General features: G+C 45.8%; 1 long non-coding RNA gene across 1 annotated transcript in view; it reads right to left on the reverse strand.

Annotated features, from left to right (window-relative positions):
- Positions 1-5585, reverse strand: part of LOC137849814 (uncharacterized) — a 313574-nt gene extending 307989 nt beyond the window's left edge. The window contains exons 1-2 of the long non-coding RNA XR_011092080.1: positions 4078-5585; positions 1083-1664 (exon numbers count right to left, since the gene is read on the reverse strand). This is a non-coding gene — a long non-coding RNA (uncharacterized lncRNA). The remainder of the gene's footprint in view (positions 1-1082; positions 1665-4077) is intronic.
- Between the last annotated feature and the right edge of the window lie 415 nt (positions 5586-6000).

Genomic DNA, 6000 nt, shown 5'->3' on the forward strand with positions numbered 1-6000 from the left:
AAAAAGGTGGTGGTGGTAAGGGGGATTGCCCTAGGTTGTAGGATAAACTTGCACCAGTCAGAGAAGGAATGACAGGGACCTGGGGCATCTACCCTAGCAGGTCCACTGGTTGAACTAAAGCTAGAGAACAAAGAAAGAGGCTTGGAGTTTTTGTTGGTTACAGCAGTCTCTTCCTCTGTGTTAATCCAAAAATTGATTCTGGAAAAGTGCTGAGTCTGTAAATGTAATAGGAGCTACTGGCCAGCAGGAAAAGGTGTTTTTTAGCACTGCTCGAAATTTAAATTGGGGAAAAATTATTGGAATATACTTACCTAATTTGCCAAGGCCCTTATGAGGAAGGGACTTGCTGGAAAAATTGGATGCAAAATTTCTTTTGAAGAAGGGAAAACAGAAATAAAATAACATATTATCCATGTCAACCCTAGCATTGTTCTGTATTGACACGAATCAGATGAACACACTTCATAATCCCCACCTCCTTTTTCATGGTATTGATTCGTGTTTTCCCTTCCAATCAAGTCAATACTTGAAGAATTGATACCAATTGATACCAATTTGGGATCTTTGTTTTTATTATCATCAGGGAATGTTTTTTCTCTTTCCCTGGTTCTGGGTCAACAGGTACTGCAGATATTTGCATTCCTTGTATAACCGAGTGTATCAGTCTGGTAATACAAGGTATTAAACATGGAATTATTAACAATCCTCCACATGTCCCCAATACAACCATCCTTATTTTAGCATACCAATCACTGCCCATAAAGCCCCCCCATAATCCTCCTAGATCGATTCCATTCCAAGTTTGAACTGGGACACGTGCAATTTTCTTCATTTCTTTTACAAGTTCATTTACAGCTTTTCCTTCTGTTGTGGTTTAACCCGTCCGGCAGCTAAACACCACACAGCTGTTCGCTCACTCTCCCCCCTCCCTCTCTGGGATGGGGGAGAGAAACAGGAAAGTGAAGCCTATGAGTTGAGATAAAGACAGGAAAATAACAATAATAATAAAGACAATAATGATGATAATCGTACTGCTACTACTAATGTGTACGAAACAAGTGATGCACAATACAATTGCTCACCACCCGCTGACCGATGCCCAGCCTAACCCCGAGCAGTCCGGCCCTCCTCCCAGCTCTTGCTGTACCCCCAGCCTGCCCACTGGCAGGACAGAGTGAGAAGCTGAAACTTCCTTGGCTTGGTGTAAGCACTGCTCTGCAACAATTAAGACATCAGCATATTATCAGCACTCTTCTCATCCTAAGCCAGAACATAGCATTCTACCAGCTACTAGGAAGAAACACCTTCATCATCAATCTCTAAACAGCAATTACTTAGGTTAAATTTTCCACAGACTCCTCCTTCTTGTGCTAGTAAATAATCCAAAGCTAAGCGATTTTGATACAAAGCAGTTCTCATCTTGGTATTTTGCTTTGCAATTAATCCAAGTGCATCTCCGGTTTTATTTACAACCATTTCTATTACAGCTTGTAACCTAATTATTCTATTAAGCATATATATTGGGGTCCTATAGCCCCAGGATCTGTCTTCTGCCCCCGTAGCTGTATCATAATAGGCAAACACCTTCAACCAAGGGGTTGGGCCCGCTTTCAGGGTCGATTTGGGCTTGTGTTACCGTTCAGCCTGTCAGGGTGATCCAGCTCCTGGAAAAAGAATCACAATTTTATATGGGTTTAAAAAAAGGTTCTTATGTTATTTTCTCAGGACAACCTGACCTTAGTGCGGGAGAAGTCTGGTTGAGGCCCTCTCACTCGGCAGTCAATACCCATAGGGGTTGCTTCCCTCGGTAGACCATTGTCGTGGTTCCACTCGAGTGGGCAGCCGAGCCCCACCACAGCCGCTCTCTCACTCCCCCTCCTTCTACACTGACCTTGGCACCTGCAAGGCTGTTTCTCACTCCCTTGACTCTCCCGGCTGCTGTGTGGCGCAGCGGTTTTTTTCCCTGTCTTAAATATGCTCTCACAGAGGCGCAAAACAACATCGCTTATTGGCTCAGATCTGGAAAACAATGGGGCCCTTCCCAAACATGGGGCGGCTTCTATATCTTTCTCACAGAAACCACCCCTATGGCTCCCTGCTACCAAAACCTTGCCATGTAAAACCACTACAACCATACACACCACAGTGGAGGGTCCTGCCCCGGTCTTGCCTTCTCCCTTTCCTCCTCCCTTCAGGCTTGTCCCCTGGATTATCCCATATCTAGGTATGTACTGGATTATCCCATATCGAGGTATCAAGTGTTCTAATAGATTTTTTACCACCATTTGTGCTGTAGCTCGTGCTACGGGATAAGCTTCTACCTATTGTGTTAAATGATCGACTATCACCAATAGATATTTTATCCTCCCTACCTTGGTCAATTCAGTGAAATCAACCAGTACTTTCTCGAAAGGCCTATAAGCTGTTTTGCTCCCTCCCGTGGCTGCTTGTCGAAACATTTTCTTATTTATCTTTTGACAAGTTAAACAACCTTGTGTAATTTGCTTTGCTATTTCAAAAATCCCAATGCAACAAAATTGTTTAAGTAAATGATCACTTAACGCCTTTGTACCCCAATGAGTTTGTGCATGCAAATGTCCCAATATTTGCCTCGCATAAGTTTTTGGCAATATCTCTCGCCTGTCTGGCAGTGTCCATTTTCCTTGTTCTAACTTAGCCCCTATTTTTTTCAGTTTTGTTTGTTCCTCAGGGGTAAACTTCTTTTCTCCTCCCTCTCGCCTTTCTTCCTCCCGTACTATATTAATTTTAGTGACCCAAGTCTTCAAGGCTGCTTCCTGGGCTTCTTTATCTGATAGGTTATTTCCTCTGGTTCGGTAATCTAATCTCTTTTGGTGTCCTTTCACATGTACCACTGCTATCTCCTTTGGTTCTCTTAATGCCCTTAAAATTTTTATTATTAATTCTTGATATATAAGATTCCTCCCTCTCTCTGGACAAGGTCTTTTTCTGACTTTCTCTTACTGCTGCTACAAAGATCTTGGCTTTTGCTTTTTGTTTTTCCTCATCTCTCCTAAAATATACTTGCTGTGCTTCCCTAAGTAATTCTTCTAATCCTCCTCTCTCTTGCCAGTCTTCCCGATTTTCTGATTTTCTTATGTCCCCATTTCTTTCTTGAAATTCCTTACATCTGTGGTATTTAATGGGACTGCCACAAACCTGATGCCTCCCTGATTGCCTCCGAGGGGTACCTCTCTTAAGGAATACAGAGAAGATATCTCAGATACGGCAGTCCTGCTTCTTGTACATGCAGATGGAGGTTGGTCTAATTCTGGTGCTGTTGGTGGTGGAGGCAGGGGCAACGGTGGTACTGGTGGAGACACCACAGCCACCGCAGGGGGAGCTGCCGGGGGTGAACTGTTAGGATATGGAGGTGGTAGGTTATCCAATGGCTCCCATTTATCATCTTTTTCTTTTTCCTGTGTTTCTTCGTCAAATTTCTTGTCTGCTTTTAGTGTAAATATTGAGGCTGGAAAAGGACGTGAAGTCCTGATCCTTAATCCTGCATAATCACTTCTTCCTGGCTAAAAGGCTTCTTTGAATTAACATGTGTATTTAAGGCCTGGCAAATCCAGTCTTCAAAGGATCCAAAAACAAGCCAAAAGACACATGGTCTTAAAGGCTCCTTTGGCCATTCTATCATAAAATACTGGACCATTTTTAATTTACTTTTTCCTCTTCTGGGGCCCCTATCATTCCAATTGCTAATCATTATTCCTAATGGACTTTCTGGTGGTATGTCAGGTAACTTGCTCCCTTTCCTCCTGTCCCTGGTCTTCAATTTTGTTTGACTCATCTAGGAATTTTACAATGGCAATTCCCACAGGCCTTGGTTACCTTAGCAAGAGTGTCTTGCCGGGGGTTTAGGACGTATCACCCACCCATGAATCCTATAGGAATCGCTTCGGTCCTTCACCGGCCAAGTCCCTCGCAGGAGACTGGAACCATGGTTAGAAGACCTCCACACTAGCTTCGGAACTGAGTTCCGTCTCAGTCACACTGACACACACAGGCAACCGAATCCCACCCAACCGAACGGTATACACCTTAAATACTTACGACTCTGTTGTCTTCGTTCAGATCTTTGCAAGCAGAATTACGGGCAAAATATAGTACTGCAGCTGGCAAGGGAACTCATAAAAAATCAAAATTTTTGCTTACCTTTATTCAGGTTCAAGATGATGTTAGTCCCGACCTGACTCAAACAGGAGCCACCAAATGGTGGGGCACCTCTCCTAGATCAAATCAGAATTCAGGAACCAAAGCCATCCCGGACAAGCCCCCAGTTGTAATAAATGACTAAGTCCCAAATAGGATCACAATCAAAGTTTACAATTCATTAAATGAATAGAGGTAAGCAAACAGCACTGGGTGTGCCGGGAGTCTCTGCTCCACCAAGACGCACACAAGTTACATCAGGCGGCTGGCTTTTATGCTCCTAGGCTAATACATATTCATTACTACTTCTAGAAAAGGCAGGGTTATTATAATTAGTTGTTTATTTAATTACTTATTACAATTAGTTATAATTAGTATAATTATCTTGCGGCCCTAGCATTGTTCCGTATTGACATGAATCAGATGAACACATTTCACAAAGCCCATCTTCCAGCTTTCAGAGAACTTTGCCAGTATTCATGGACTCCCTTCCGAGAAAGAAACTACTCCTGGTACAAACACAGATGAATGTCAGGTCTCCCACTTGCAGGGACTTTGGGCTGCATGCTCAGCTCAGCTCAGCTCAGCAGCTGTGAAGGCAGTGGAAGGGTTAGAGATCTCCTCCAGGAGATCCTGAGAAAGGCCTGAGCTCCTCTAAAGCCTCTATATCCCAGCAACACCTTGTACGTCCCTCCAGAGAGCAGCTCCTGGAAAGGTCCCTCTCCATGCTGTTGGCACCCTGATGGCTGCATTGGTGGTTGACTTTTCCTCTTGGCAGCTGGCGCATCAGCAGGGCATCAGTGCTGGAGGGCCTGGCAGCTACCCAAACGGGACTGCCCTCCTCTGCAGGCCTGTCTTAGTTCCTTTGCTCCTTGCTTCTTTTCCCTTAGGTGTACCTCCAGTTGGTGTCCTGAATTATGCCTGGCTGTCCTAGCACACCAGCATTCCTAGGGACACCATGCAGTGCTGCATTCAGGAGACGCTGCTCTTTCTGTCCTACACCCTCTCCAAGAAGCAGGATGTGGATTTCATCTACAAGGACATTGGCCGTCTGGTCTTCCGCAAGAGCATTGTCCAAATGCAGTTCTCCACACACTTTGTTCAAAGCCTGAATAGCGACAGCCAGCTGCCGAAATCTTGCCTCACTCTAAGTTTCTCACTGCACCAGCACAGCCTACAGTTCCTGGGAAATCCCCCGAGACGCCATTGGGAGGGACTTCTCCTTCTGGGTCAGACTCGTCCCCTGATGAGGCAAAGGAGTTTTGCCCCTGCACAAAGCCAGGCAGTGATTCACCAGGTGCAGGCACTCACTGCTCAGCTTGTGCTGCTTGTAAGGAGGGGTGAACACTAAGCCCTGCAAGCTCTGCCCGTGGGCAGCAAGCTCCTCCTCCTCTCCACACCGATTCTTATTTGTTTTGGAAGAGGTGCCATTCTCTTCATGTACCAAGGGCTGGGGGGATGTCTATTCCCTGACTAGCCCACAGCAAGCCCCTCTCAGACACTGGCACCAAGACCAGCGCTCTACAGCCCTTGAATGCGGTGCCCCGGCGTCACACTGCTTTGGTCTTGCTTCTGGAATTGGGCTCTGCATACCTCGTGGAAGACCTGCAGGGGAAGGGCCTCTTCAAGCACCCAAGGGGTGTGCTTTGGAAAAGAAGGGAGATGCCTGGAGCTTCCCATAGCATTCGATAGAGCTTAGGCCCCTTCCACACTGGCCTCCTGGAGCTCCTGTCCACTGATAGCCCCTCTGTGGGTTGGATGTGCCCAAAGGGAGAATGTGGGGCTACGATGGCAGCAGGGAGTCCCAGGACTCCCATCCCCACC

Source organism: Anas acuta, chromosome 1 (assembly GCF_963932015.1).
Source record: "Anas acuta chromosome 1, bAnaAcu1.1, whole genome shotgun sequence".
Taxonomy (NCBI): Eukaryota; Metazoa; Chordata; class Aves; order Anseriformes; family Anatidae; genus Anas; species Anas acuta.